At 40.6% G+C, this 15,867-nt stretch overlaps 1 protein-coding gene across 2 annotated transcripts in view; it reads right to left on the reverse strand.

Annotated features, from left to right (window-relative positions):
* Positions 1-4,418, reverse strand: part of RALA (RAS like proto-oncogene A) — a 74,258-nt gene extending 69,840 nt beyond the window's left edge. For both annotated transcript variants that reach the window (XR_003967095.2, XM_030307716.2), the window contains exon 1: positions 4,187-4,418. The gene's annotated coding sequence lies outside the window, so the exon portion shown is untranslated. The remainder of the gene's footprint in view (positions 1-4,186) is intronic.
* Between the last annotated feature and the right edge of the window lie 11,449 nt (positions 4,419-15,867).

Genomic DNA, 15,867 nt, shown 5'->3' on the forward strand with positions numbered 1-15,867 from the left:
TTAGGGATAAAAGGAGTTTGGATTTTGTTAATGGGCAAGAAAGAGCTGCGAAAGGGCTTAAAGTAGGGGAGTGTCATAACTGCTCTAACCAAGTGTGGAGAAAAGATGGAGGTGGGGTGGCACCAAGAGGCTAACAGCCTGCTGCAGTAATCCAGAACGGACCTAGACAGGGCAGCTGAACTAAAGCATTTGCAATCAGTAGTGGGCAACCTCCATTTTCAATCAGTTACTATGCCAGCTACTCAACTACATTAGAAAGCAGGGATCCTGTGGCTTAGATGACTACAATCATGACCTTTGTCGAAACCGGGGATCTTTGCCCACCCTTCACAATGCATCTGGGAGTAGAAGTCATTTCATAATCTTACTATGTCTTATTCTCCAACACGACATTGTCAAACTCTGACCTTTAGTTTCAATAAGTGAATTCGGCAACCCAACTGGACCTCAGATTTCAAAGAGATTGTGTGTGTCACAATTCTAACTGTGAATTCTAACTGTGAAGGCTTTTAAGAATAATATCACAATATTTTATGTCAGCTTGCTGATTTTGGCTTGCACAGACTACAATCTTGATGTTGAGCAACTATACCTTTGGGTATAATTACATCAGAGATTTAAATTCTCTTCTAAAGTGTATTCCCATGACTCTTAAAACTCATGGAGCTTTAATTTCATTTTTTTCTATATGGTAGCCAAATCCTTATGAGTGTCATAAGGTAGTAAAAAAGGTGTCTTAGATGTAAAGAAAAAAAGAAAAACTATTACTAATGGGGACTGGAGAATGAGCCATATTTTACTTAGAGCTACATACTTTTTTTTTTTTTTAAACCAAGAGATGAACACATCCTTGAAATCAAGCCCATTAAAAGTGCATCTTTTGAGGGGCGCCTGGGTGGCTCAGTCGGTTAAGCGTCCGACTTCGGCTCAGGTCATGATCTCGCGGTCTGTGGGTTCGAGCCCCGAGTCGGGCTCTGTGCTGACAGCTCAGAGCCTGGAGTCTGTTTCAGATTCTGTGTCTCCCTCTTTCTCTGACCCTCCCCTGTTCATGCTCTCTCTCTCTCTGTCTCAAAAATAAATAAATGTTAAAAAAAAAAAAATTAAAAAAAAAAAGTGCATTTTTTGAAAGGAAAAAAAAATGCACAGGCTGGGAAAGGGTGAATAGCAATTAGACCCTTACAAGTTCTGCCACCTTTAAGCCTCTACACTAAACCCAAAGAGAAAACGATATATGGTCCGAAATGGTAAAAACAGACCCAAGACAACCCTGCCTCTTTTACCATTCTTCCCAATTCCCCTACAACCTCCCCCACCCCCACCACCTCTAATGAAAGAACTGAAAAACAAGATTTCAGGAAAGGTCACTACAAAATAGGTTTTCCATAGTCCTCTCAAGTAGGAATTATTCAGGTACTTCAGAGGTAAAAAAGCAGTATCAACACCACTGTTGAGTTCCTAATACTCTACTCCTCCAGGGCACCTATCTGAACAATATCCAACCATTTTTTCATCATGGCATACACAGCAGATGAGAACACTGTATTTGTAGGCACGCTGGAAATAAACAGTGGTAACCCCAGGACCCACTGGATGGCCAAGAGTGCTGAAGGGCCCATTATCTTCACATTCCTGAAGCTCAGCTCAATCAGAATCTTGTTTTTCCTCAGCCTTTTAGGATTAATTGCAATATGCAATGCTCTCAGAATTCATTACTTTCAAATCCAGATTCTAATAATTACTAGCTACTAGCCTCCAGCCAATAATAACTTAGTCTTAGTAAAGTATGGCAAAACTGCCTATCTTACAGAGGTACTGTGGAGATTTAAAAATAATATAACTAAAGCTCTTATCATAGCGCTTGGCAGGCAATCAATGTATACGGATTTATTACCAAGAGGGTTGTTGAATTAAAATAGAAAAATCTGACCTCTGTATAGTGGTGATGTTTCGGAGATAAGAAACTGCAGGCTTCCCTTACCTTAGTGTCTGAGAGTTAAAACATTTTATAAAACAATAAAAACCATAAACTGTCTCCCTACTTCTTCCAAATCATAATCTTTTCCCTTCTTAAAAATATCATTGTATTCTAAAAGTGACTGTCCTTGCCCTCCATCCACTAAGGAATACAAGTGTGTATAACACTGATACACATACAAGAAGTGATTCTGGTACGTTTATTTATGTTCTGCAGAAGCTGAGCTGGAAAACCAGTGCAGGACTGCCACCAGACAATTGGAGGGGAAAGAAGATATCAGCACTTTTTTTTTTTTGGACCTCCCTAAAGTGAAAATAACCCTACCCTCTAGAGACAAAAACTCCCCCCATAAACAAATGTAGACAAGATTCTTCCCTATAAGTAGGCCCTTTCTCCCTGAGAGCCCTGCAAAGAAGTGTTGTATGAACTACTTCAAAATAAGTGATACAGATGACTGCACATTCAGCAGTCACAGTAGAGAACACCTGGATCTCTGAAAAGAAATGTGGAAGTGCCTACTGGTAAATCATGCCAAGGTCATACCAGGATGTCAGAGGATTTCATGTACCCATGGGAGAAATAAGCCACTGTAACCAATTCCGTGACGTACCATGTTTTCCCAACAGTGGTGACTCCCAATTTCCTCTTTCTAAGACAGGGAACAGTTATCAACTCCAAACATAAACTTACTATCACTAGAAAATCTCTTAATAACTCTGGATAAACATGCTTAAGTAGTAAGTATTTAAGACTGGAATACAACAAGTTATTATAATGCCTAATCACAATACCCCAAATATAATTTTAACCTTTCAGGGGAGGACAGTTTTGGAAGGACAGCAAAGGATTCTTCTTGAATCGTCCTTTAACCCTGCTAAAAAAACACTAAGACAAAGCAAAGTCTGTATGTGCCAAGAAACTGGAACACAAACAAAAACCCCAACAAAATAAATGTTTCCTGAGGCAACAACTGTGGGATCACCTACACATGCATTCATTCAGTGGAAATACGGGAATAACTTCTTTGTTCCAGGGACATAGCATGGGAACACATGGATGCATAAGACATGGTTCCTGCCCTGAAAAAATTCAAAGTCTAAAAATAATGTCTGAAGAATCACAAGTCATTTTATAGTAATATTGTATTAATAGAGACAGACCCACATAAACGAGTAAGATACATTTAAATACATTAAAAAAGAAGCTAAAAAAAAGCCTTCTGCGAGTTTACTAACAAATTTTGTTATCCGAGTTTGGGAACACGATTAAAGTTGTACTGTACTTTCACGACAAGAATTAACTTATGACACACGTTTTACAAAGCTCCCCCTCCCCCAACCAAACACAATTTGTAAATTGGGTGCTTTTCAGCTTGACACGTAGGGCGTGGCACTGGAGTTCTCACACAACCCTAAAGACACTTGGATAAGCTCTCACAAGTCTGGACGTTCAGGTTTCCCAGCAAAGGCCACTTAACTCCCTAATTCTCCTTCAACCTTGAAACAACACTGCCACCTCTCTGTGCTGTCATCCCTGCCCACTTACACATATATACCCAGCCTAAAGCATACAAATCACATCTTCCACTCCTGGAAAACCTTAAGGAACGAACCACGAAGGAAACACCCCCTCGCTCAACATCTATATTCTCTTCTTCGTTTTAGAGGCTGGATTACCCTAATATGGGTAAACCAGTGCAGTTCAATGCGGAGCATCTAATGACTTCAGTCTGAAAAAGCCATTCCTTAGACTGGCACAAAACCTTGGCGGAGATGCTTAAAAAGCAACTGCTCTGGTACAGGCGAGGACTGGAAGAAAGGGAAGGAGGGGAGAGGGGCGGAGTGAGGCGCGGGGACTGCGGCGGTGGCGATGGGTCCCCCCAGGTCGCGGGCACCGCCCAGGCGGGGACCTCGGCGCGGCGGGCCAGAGATGCGGGGTGACCTTCCCGACGAGGCCAACTCAAGGAGGTGCTGGGCTCGGAGGACCGCGCCGCAGCCGCCGGCTCTCGGGCGTGCAGTCGCCCGCACAGCAGCGAACACCGCGCCCCGGATTCCAGCCTGGGCTCGTCCCCGGGCAGAACGCGGCACTTGCAATCTCCGCGTCCGGGCCCTGAGCCTCGGCCTCGGCCCGCCGCCGCCCGGACACACCCCCGCCGCCGCCGCCCCAGCGGCCCCAACCTCTCCCGGGGCGGCCCGGGCAGGCATCGCTCACCTGCACCGCAAGCCGGTCTGCCGCCCCGCGGGCTCCGGAAGCCGCGGCTGAGCTGGCTTCAGCCGGAGAGAGCTCAGCCCTGGTCGTCTGGGAGGTTCCCCGCCGCGAGAGGCAGAAGGACGAGTCCGACGGGCGGCGGCGGAGCCTGGGCGGCAGGAGGAGGAGGAGGACTAGGGGCGCTCCGCTCTCCAGAGATCCACCCTCCTCCTGGCCGCTCTGCAGCAGCCGCCGCAGATCACTTCCGGGGCGCTGGGAAGCGGGGCGGGGCCGGCTGGGGAGTAACTTCCTGTTCGCGAGCGGAGAAGGGGGTGTTGGGGCCGGAGCTGGAGAACAATGGCCAGGAGGGCGCGGGCTAGCAGGCGTCCACCCTCTGCGTGCCGAGGGCGGGCTGCGCTGCCCTTCGGACGGCCCCACACCCGACTCCCAGCGTCCGGCGAGGTGGAGTCGCCTCCCGGGGGCCCGGGAGTGGCCGCGGGCCCTGCGGAGGTTCCCGGATCTCAGCGTCGGCGCCGCGACGTCCTTGTCTCTCTTCTGGGGACCGGGAGGGGGTTCCCGGGGAAGGAGGGGAAAGCAGAGGCCGCCATGTTGCTTCCGGGGGGCAGCCGCTTCTCCCTGGCTGTCCTAGGGTGGAGGCCGCTCTGTCCTGTGGCCGGGTTTCCCAAAGGGGAGCTGGCGACGTGGCTCGTCGCGGACCGAATCCTTGGAGATGGTTTGGTCAGTCTCCTGGCCTGGCTGGAGGGTTTCGGTACCTGCGCTGGGCCTCATATCTAACTGCTGATCCCTGGAGAACTCGCCCCCCGCGGATGGTCTGTGATCTTTTGCTGAGAGCACTTGAACCCCCTGGACACCGCAGGTCTGGTGTCTGGTGTGGCGCTGAGATCAAACGTCGGCCCCGTGTTGTGATTTGGTAGCTTAAGTTAGAAGTAGTTCCACTAAATCTGTTGCTTTATTTGAATCCTTCCACAGGTTCGAAATAGATCTTTTGCCTAACATCCCTTAGCAAATAGAATCTTATCTCCTGCCATTTATTTATTACCTTTTCTCCACCCCCTCCCCACCCCTATTGAGTACCCACTCCCTGTTTTGCACACCTCGTTCAAGGAATGCCCAGTCTGATGCGCAGACATAAAAGCAAATAATTCTGATTGGAAGTGTATATATCAAGGTGTACAGAGGAAAGAATAGATGACCACTAACTGTGTTAGAGTTTCAAGATAAGGGATTTCCCAGCACAAACAAGAGATGGGATGGCAAATCCAGATCTTAACAAAAAAGACATGCAGCCCATGGACAGATGATACGTGTTTAGAAGTCTGAGTAGTAATTACAGGGTTTAAAGTTCAAGCCTGGGTTACTGAAAAAAGATGAGTCCGGAGAAGCAGATAGGAACCAAATCGTGAACTGTGTTTCATGTCTTGGTGAGGCCATGGATAGAGGAATGAGCCTGGATAGATTTACAATTTAGGCTGTTGGTGGAGGATGTTAGTTGAGGGGAGGAGTAGGGCAGGAGGGCTTGTAGACAAGGGACGTTACAGAAATCCAGAGAAAGGATAAGGACCATTATGTGAATGGTAGTTGGCATCCAAAAAACATGGATTCCTAAAATATCAGGATGCCAGATCAACTGAATGTAAATGTAATTGCTGAGGGCAGATTCTGGGTAAGGGAACGGAAGTAGCAATAATGATTCCTTGTTTTGGTTGTGGGGGGAGGGTAAAGTTGTAAAAAGGAGATAGTGAATGGCTGGACTCCGGCAGGGGATGTGGAAAAGTGCCATTTGGGACCTGGTGAGTGAAGTACCAGCGGTGCAGTCCAATGGCAGTTGCTACATGGGTCTGGAAGCTCTGAGGGAGATTCTGGGCTGAAGTTAAAAACATCACAGGCTTTGTATCACCACATCCAAGCCCACTGCAGTCTCCCTTTATTGAGCACAGTTTCAAAAGCACTTCTTTCATGCTACCTTTTCTTGGGCAAATTGCTGAAATAGAACATTTTTAAAATCCCCCATGCTAATACTCAAATGTTTAATGTTCTTGTAAGGACCAGAAAGGTCAGGCTTACAAGAAACTGAATATGACGATGGTACCTAGTATAGCGTTACAAACTCAAGAGATGAAGTATCATGATTGATTTCACAATTTTTTTAACATTTAATCATTGACAATAGTTTATTTATATATTTACTTTTGTCATTAGCTTATTTAAAGTGGCCACAGACTAAGGACTGAGGATGATAGGTTGCACAAATACCTGTTGAATGGAGAATTAGAAGAAGGATGACTTCAAGAAGAGTGAGCAGTGGGAACACAATGAAAGACAACCACAAGTTCATTAGTCAGCCTGTCTCAGCTGCTTTTTGGTTGTTCCTAGCCATGCTAACCTAGCTGAAAGCAGTCAGAAATAGAATGGATTATTTTGAGCCAAGGCTTCAGAAAGCTACAAATAACAAAAGCCCTATAAATAATAGCTACAGCGGCAAACCAGAGACTAATTATTAGTTTTTACTCAGCATTTTTGAACATAAAAAATGAGGAACTCTCACCTTTAGTTCTTAGATTATTCAAATACATTATTCTCAGTCTTTCTAGAGTAGAAATACATGTAGGTGTTTTAAACAACTGTATAATGGATACCATAGTGAACTGGAAATGAGAACAATGACCTCAAGTCACTTTTTTGTTCTTTGCTCACCATATGACCCTAGCAAAGTCACTTAACCTCTCCCTGCCCTAGTTTTTGACTGTAAAATAGAAATAATAATAGCCTTCTACTGGCCTGCCTCTCAGAGATATAAGAAATAACAAATTAATACTTTAAAAGCTCTTTGAGGTACTTGGATGAAAGGGTATAATTGTAACTACATATTATTAATAATTAGCACTAATATCCTGAAGAACTCATGAGCATTCCTAAATTTGTTGCCTGAGCAACTCAACATGAAGGATTCTGTTTTTGAAATGGGTTTCGATTAAAAAAAAAAAAATAGGGTTAGATTTCTTTTTGACTTATGAGTTTAATTTTTATTATTTATGATCAAACCTTATGTGTTAAATATAGTATGAGTAAAAAGTAAAAGAAATTTTAGTAACTACAGTCCTAGATTCACTGCTGTTATAGCTAATATATGCTTTGGGAGGATGTATAGGTAGGTATGCTTTTGTCAGAATCTTGTTTAGAAATAAATGATTAGTTTACTGCAGTCATTTAACTGGAATTTTCTATGAAAGCATTACTCATGTCCCTATAGAATAATAAGAATTTGACATGCAATTCCATGGTTGTCAGAAACATGAAACATTCCTGTGAATCTTCTGTCATTTCCATCATTATTTAATCAGAAATACAAAATAAAATGTATAGGCCTGTGAACTTTTGTCCAATGTCTATCCTTAAAGTAGATGAAATTTTGCCCATTAGATTAGTGGCTTCGGTATTTTTTTTGAAAGGTATATGCATATATAAACACATTTAAACATATTCATGGCAATATAATGTGCACATTTTATGCACACACTATCTGCCAATTCATGAAAATATTAATGTACAATAAGTACAGGTATAGGAACAACTGTTAACAACAAAAGCTTCTTAGAAGGGTGTATTGTCCAGATAAGAAAGCAGTTGGTTATTAGCAATTTGTCACTATTGATGGGAAAGAAACTCAGAATACATGTTTATCATTAGTAGAGTTATGAATGCTGTCTATAGTACTCATGACACCATAACATACTATTTCATTTTGTTTTCACAACAACTTTGTGAGGCTCGCATTGTTCAAAAAAAAATAGGCTCAGAGGCTTAAAGACTTGCTACAAATTGTCAAGTAGCAGAGTCAAAGTCAAATTTTTGAGATTTGCAAATGCACTGTTCCCTGTAGGACTTTATACCATGGTTACCAGCTTGATATGACAGTTATGCCAGAATATATTTAGAATAGGGACATTTCTGGCTTAAGATTGCTTGCCTGCAGAATCTAAAATTCAGCCAAACTTAAAATTTTAAAACTTAAACTGCTATTCTTGTGTTTATGGCTGTGTCTTCACCAAAAAGGCAGGAACTTTGTTTTATTCATCTTTGTCTTCTTTATGATGTCAGGCATAAATACTCAAAAGCATTTTAGGGATGAAAATAAAAAGTATCTTGTGATGATCCGTTGAATACTTAAAGAAAAAAACCCATATTTATAATCACCTCGGAAACTTTTAGGGGTGTATTTGTGTGTGTGTGTGTGTGTGTGTGTGTGTGTGCACGTTTTCCACACATTGAGGAAAAGATCATTTGTTTTGGTTTGCTTTATAATTTAACTTAGTGAGGCCATTGCCTCAGTTTCCTCCTTCACTTTTATTGGCATCAGGCCTTGGAGGGGTAGGCTTATACAGGTACCATAGATGACAGTCACTTGTGTGATACCATTTCTAATATTTTTGCTTAAATATTCAAAGTAGCCCCCCCCCTTTTTCGTGGCCACTCTGGTGAGAATGTATAAGGAACAGAGGTCTGACAATTTAGGCCTTTATTATAATTCTTCATGTCCACCCTTGTGGACCACATATTTCCATACTTCTGTCAGGAAATTAGAGGATAAGACTGAAATCAGTGGTCCCCAAGTGTCACTACTCCTCAGAGTCACCTGTACAGCTTTAAAGGGAAATCCCACTCCAAACAAAGTCAGTTAGAAAGTCTTGGGTGATCCCTTATGTATATAGTTACATAAATAAAAATATAACTGGGTAGCATAGTCTGTTAAGCATCTGTCTCTTGGTTTCACCTCAGGTCATGATCTCATGGTTCATGGGTTCAAGCCCTACATTAGGATCCACAGCTGGCAGCGTGAAGCCTGCTCGGGTTTTCTCTATCTGCCTCGCCCCTGCTTGCACTGTCTTTGTCTCTCAAAGTAAAGTTTATTTCATCTATCTATATCTATCTATCTATCTATCTATCTATCTATCTATCTATCTATCTAGCAAATATAAACTATTACACCCTCCTTTGAATTCTGATCACCAGTCAGGTTGGGGAAGCTCTGGTTTCAGTAACTTATCCGAGGTCACCAGAACCATAAATAGAGCCAGAAACAAATTCAAATCTTATAAGTCTAAGTTAAATATCTTTTCACTGGACTTTTCTGTATTTTTACTGACTACATATGATGGGGTAGGAGAGAAAAATAGCAATTTTAGTTTTTTAAATTATTATTTGCCATATTCTGTTACATGGTTTTAAGATTAAATGAGTGAATACCTGTAGAGTACTTAGAACAGTACCTGGCATGTGGCAAGTACATGTAAGTGTCAAATAACAAGTCTGTTGCCTAATGACAGCATTCACTTTGCCTAGGGTTAACATGGGTAAGATTGTTTTAGATAATAAACATTTTCTGGGTAGAAAAAAACGTGTGTAAATAATGGTGGAATCCTCAGCCTTTTTTTTTTTTTTTTTTTTAATCAGGAAAGCTCTGGAATTTGTATAGCTGAAAATATTTCTATATTGATTCTTTTCATCTTTTCTGATCTATTAAAAGAAATGTTAATAACATACGTACTAAAGTTTCGGACTTGTAGCTGTGTAGTATTCTCATATGATTTTATTTAAGATACAGTTATAGCTAAGGTACGTGAGATGATGGACTGTATTTTACCTTGTCCTCTTGTCACTATTCTAGCTCCAAAATCAATTCTTCTTGTTCTATAATCAAGTATTCATTGTTTAGAAGCCATTGGCTGCTCATATTGATCTTTCAAATAAAATACTTCCCTGGAATGAGGTAATAGATAAACTTGATTCTATTTTAATCTCTCTACTTCTCTACAGGTTTCTTTGTCATCTTTCAACCTTGAGCAAACTTTTATACTTGTTAACTATAAATAAGATTGTACATTTTCATCACTAGTATATGAAGAACCCAATCTTAAGGGCTCTTTCATGTATTTTGACAAAGCCTGTAAAAATAAGCCTTTGGTTAGCATCTGTTAAAATTGATACCCATCTTAGTTTTTGTTCAATTTCATAAGTTGTGTTACTTTTCAGAGGAATCATCACATGCCCAGCAGCAATTTCTAATGGCTCCTGAATTCTTATATTTGGTGGGGGAGGGGGGGCGGCGCAGGGGTGTATACACATGCACAGAATACCTTCATATCTTCATGCAGAATATGAATTTAGTGGTTAACATACTTCATAAAAATGAATTATACTATCATAAATCAGTTTGTCCTGGAAAAGGGTAGAGGTGGGGATAGACCAGAACAGAAGGTATTTACAAAGTCAGGAAGGATCCAGTAGGTACAGAGGATTAGACCAAAAGGTACAGATCTGAGAAGCCAGAAGGGAGAATTAGATGCTGTCAGTGGTGAAGCAGCTGATTATTGGAGTCCAGAGTCAGGCAAGGGAATTTAATTAGCATTTATTCAATATTTACTGTATTTCAGACTTTGTACCACGGACCTTACAAAGGAAGGAATGTTTGGCTAGGTCCCTTAAATCTAGGTGGTTTGAGTCTTGAAAGAGAAAATATTATTAATAAGCAGGACACTTGAACAAATTCTATCATTCTCTGCCTTTGAAAATACTTATACTGGGGGTACCTGGCTGGCTTAGTTTGGTAGAGCATGTAACTCATGATCTCGGGGCTGTGAGTTTGAGCCCCACATTGGGTGTAGAAATTACTTAAAATCTTTTAAAAATACCCTGAATAGTTTATTATAAGAATTAAAAATTACATGAGATAGTGCATGTTAGTTTTTATAACCCAGCCCCCAGCTTTTGATTCTGGGGGCTTTTGATTTTGATGAAGCCCCCAGTCCTTCATTCTTTCCACATCATTCTGTCTGTATTTTGGACCTCAACTCCTCCCATCTACTGAAGGGCCACACTCAGTCAATTATTCTCTTTTTATTGTGTATTCAACCTCTCACTCTACTGTTTCCTTGTTGAAAGTATCTCCCTCATATTTTCCCTCCCTCTAGCTTCTACCCAGATTCTCCTTCCTTTCACTAAAGAAAAATTTTCGGAGAATTTTCTGTGCTTGCTATCTCTCCTTCCTCACCTCCAAGTTACTCCTCAACCAGTTGTAATCAGGCTTTTGTTCCCAACACTGCTTTGAAACTACTCTGATAAAGTCACCAATATCATCCTTATGGTATAATATCTCTCACTTCTTAATGTTTCAACTGCATTTGAATTTGTTGACCATCCTCCCCCACTCCGCCTTTTTTTAAAACAATCTGTTTTCTTAGCTTCGGTAATGCCACACTTCAAAGTTTCCTTTCTGGCCCGCCTTCTTGACCTTTGGACCTTATGTCTTTGTTTAAATATTGCCATTCAAGGAATGGTAAGGCTTTTATCACTTAATCTAGTCTACACATTCTTCTTGGATGATCTCATCTATGCTGGTGGCTTTACTATCCATATGTTGATGACTCCTAGCCAGGATCACACTCCTAAGCTTGAAACTGATATTCAATTCCCTACATGGTATCTCTTGGGTGTTTCATACGTACCCAGCTCAAACACAAAGTGTCCAAACTGAACTGATGCCATCACCCACCCAAATGCCCCAAACCAGAAATCTAAATGTGTACTTTGAATTTTCCATCTTCCTCAACATCCATTCTATCACCACAATCTGTTAAACCTTCCTTTTCAGTATATCACAGTCATCCACTCCACTCCGTTTCGACTGCCACTTTCCTAATCCTGACCATTATTACCTGCTTACTATCACTGCAGTGCAGATCCCGTGAGTTCAGTGTATTCCCCCCACATATCCACTCTTCATACTGCAACTATTATGATCTTCTGGAGCAAATAGGTTCATAGAACTCCTCTGCCTCAACCCTTTCAATACTTCATTAGTCTCAGGATAGTCTGAACTCTTCTGTGTGTCTTTTACAGCCTTACACAATCCAACATCAGCTTATCTTTGTATTCTCATCTACGGTCACGTTTCCCTCAACTCCCCGAGAGAGAGGGATCTAGCTCCAAGAATACAAGTAATTGTCTGCTTTTGTACGTACTGTGGTCCCCCAAAATGTATGAAAGTTAAATGAGCAAAAGTTAAGACCTATTAGACCAGGCTTGTAACTCAATAATATAAATACTAGAATATTCTAATTATTGTACAAAGGCTTTATTTTTTAACCCCTGCCATATGTATACCTAATATATTTAAAACCTGGGTTAAACATTAAAAATGATAAATTTTTTAACTCACATTCCATTTCTCCCATTTATGGCGACATTTAGTAGATGAAATTTATTTTCATGTTGGAAAGAAGTTGATGTGTATTTTGTAGAGTACTGACCATTACTGTTAATGTTTTATAAACTTCAGAAAATTACTGAGAAAAATTTGAATTCCAGTTTTCTCTTGATAATGGGTTCATTAGTGAGTTGCATCCTTATTCTGTTTATATCATGTTCTTTCTGTGTTTGAATCTCTGGAATACTTAAGGATGTTAATTTTCAATCCATATCTTTAACAATCTCTCCATTTCCTTTGTCACTGTATTTTATGTTTTTAGACACAGTTGTCAAGGATAAATTTCCAGTGTTTTCTAAATGTGCTCTCATATAGTTCTTTCCTTTCATATTTGAATTCACAGGAAATCAACTCCAAGTTCAACAAAGAATCTGATTTGGGCTAACGATTCACAACATTAGGAAAACCTAATTTTTTTTTTTTGGACTTTGTCTCAATTGTAGTATTAATGGCAACATTTTCAATTTTTGTCATTAACTTTTATAAAATATAAAGCTCAAACGTGGTAAAATATTCAAATAATTGCACAAATACTGCTGTACAAAGATGGCATTATCTGAAGGTAACTGAGCCACCCAGGCACCCTTCTATATTTTTGAAATGACCGTTTTAAAATACAACCTATAGTTTTCGCTATTCCACTTCTGACTCATCGTGTTTAAATTTTCTTTTTTCTGAGCGGAAAAAAGTAAAGTGTGAAGTCGCAAAGAAAAAAATTATGGAACCAATAAATTAATATAATAATAGGATTTTGAAGTTCTAGGAGACTTTTGAAGTGGTCTAGACCAGAGAATTTCTCAAAAATTATTTTACCATGACCTCTGGAGGAAGGCAAAAGATCCTGTAGCCCACCTGTTAACAGTTTTTTCTTTAAGATCTTATCTTTAAGTAATCTTCACACCCAATGTGGGGCTTGAACTCACAAACCCAACATCAAGAGTCACATGCTCCACCGACTGAGCCAACCAGGCACCCCGTTTCCATTTTCTAATGAAAAGAACTCACTGATGATGAATGGATCAATAAAAATTGAAGTAGAACCATAGTTCTAGTCTTCCTCAAACCAGCAATAAGCAAAAGTTAATTTACAGAGCATGAATTACTCACCTGTAAGAACTGAAGAAAAGATTTGCTTTGTGAAAAGTTCTCAGTCCATGTATGTCAGGGTTCTTTAGAGAAACAGAACCAACAGGAGACTACTATCCATCTCTCTCTATAGAATTGGCTCACATAACATGGAGGCTGAGAAGCTTCAAGATCTGTGGTCAGTAAGCTGGGGACACAGGAGAGCCAATGATGTAAGTTCTAGTCCAAAAGCCAGGAGGCCAGAGACTCAAAAAGAGTCAATGTTTCCATTTGACTCTGAAGGAAAAAAAAAAGCTGATGTCCCAGGTTAAAGGCAGTCAGGGAGGAGGAGTTCCCTCCTCCTTTCAGGAGGGTCAGCCGTTTTGTTCTTTTCAGGCCTTCAACTGATTGGATGAGGCCACACGCATCTGGGAGGACAGTCTGCTTTACTTAGTCTACCGATTGAAAGGTTAATCTCATCTAACAACATTCTCACAGACACACTGAGAATAATTTTGACCAGATATCTGGGTACCCAGATGTCCATCACAGCCTACACATGAGGTAGGGTGTCAGCTTACAGTAGGTTTCAAAGTCACGTTGACCTGATCTGGTTTCCCACCAAAGCAAGAATCTCTCAACAACACTGCTACTGGCTGGCCATGTTAGTTTGACCTGAAGGGTGTCTGTCTGTAATTACAGCCAATTTTCCTACCTCTAACCTGTGGAAGTACTCAGAATAGGTCTATAATGCATTCCACATACTAACTTTTCAAATAAATTGAGACTTTAGTTACAGTCTCCCAAGTGGCTTTTTTCCCCAAATATCCCTTCTCATCCTCCTAATATAGGATTTCTTCATGTACTCTGGTTCTGTCAGTTTTCTTTAAACATGATGCCTTGAACTGAGCACATTTTTCTAAATGTGTCCTACTTCCTTTATGCTGGAAAAAAAAAATCAACTTTGAGTCTCTGTTTCTGTTCTTCCCACAAAACAAAAGGAACTTCTTGTTGACAGAACCACCGAAACCATTATTTATGACTATACGACTAATAAACTAGCCTTAGTACAAGTTGTTCAAGCACTTTACATAAATGATTCTCTAAACTGTGTATATGCAATGTGTCATTTTCCTCGAGACACAAACACCAGTGGAGCTCACACTATATACCCAACAATCCTAATTTTTTAGGTATCTACTTATATCTGCCTATGACTTAGGTGAAGATGACTCATCCCCAACTCAGGAGTCAATCCTGACTGGCCTAAGCCATTTAGGGTGTTTCTGGATGGGAGCAACCCCCCTTGTCAGCAGGTTGGTTTCACAGCAGGCGTGTGATACAGTTCTGGCCAATTAGATGTGTAGGAAAGTCTGTTGGAGTTGCTTCTTGGAAAGATTTCCTCATTCATAAAAGGAAGATTCCAATAAATGGTCTCTTTCCTGACTCTGGATATTATATCTTGATGTATTGCCAAGAACTTCTAGCCACTTTGCTGTCAGCTGGAAATGTCAGAGTGAAGATATTGAAAGGACCTAAGTCCTTAATGTCAACCAACCCGCCTCCATATTCTCTGCCCTTCTTCTTTTATCCTTGCAGTAATATGACATAATTAGCTACCTTATTATTTAAGTCAAATTGAGCCAGGGTTTTCTGTTACTTGCAAGCCAAAGTCATCTTAATTGATAAAATCTGTCCTTGAACATTTCAAAAACTGAGTTAACCCTCATCTTGCAATTGGTGGGAAATCCAAAATCCTCCCAACATTTCTTTGAGGTTCCTCAGGCTAACATTCTTCAAGTCCAACTTCTTGATTCTATTTAATTCTTGATTGCTCATCTCCTCTCCTGTGGCAAAATGTCTCCTTATGTACTGTGTTCACCCATTCATGGAACATGGCTTCTTTTCCTCAGTATAAAATCTATTCGGATCAGACACACAGAGGTATATGTATGTGTGTATGCGTGTGCGTGCACACACCAAACTTTATTGAAGGTTCAGAATGAGGAAATAGAGTTTACTTTACTCCAGTAAAACACCTTAAAATGGATTATTAGGAATTCTTGTTTTTAAACGTCCTAGGGAATTCTGTCTATTGGAAATTTTTACTGGTCACCTTCCATAGTCAGTAGTCTCTGGTTTCATTCTTCAAGCTGATCTCTTCAGGAAGAAGCACTTCATCACAATTCTCAGGCCTTGTTTTCAAATTAATTTAGTTTTTCACTTACTCAGGGACTCGGGTTTATTTTTGCATATCAAAACTCATTACGTGTACTGCCAAATTAAGAGCCATCTACTTTGGATCTTATCTGTTGGGGGCATAGAAAAGTGGGGCAGATACTTGGAAATTTCAGTC

Source organism: Lynx canadensis, chromosome A2 (genome assembly GCF_007474595.2).
Source record: "Lynx canadensis isolate LIC74 chromosome A2, mLynCan4.pri.v2, whole genome shotgun sequence".
Taxonomy (NCBI): domain Eukaryota; kingdom Metazoa; phylum Chordata; class Mammalia; order Carnivora; family Felidae; genus Lynx; species Lynx canadensis.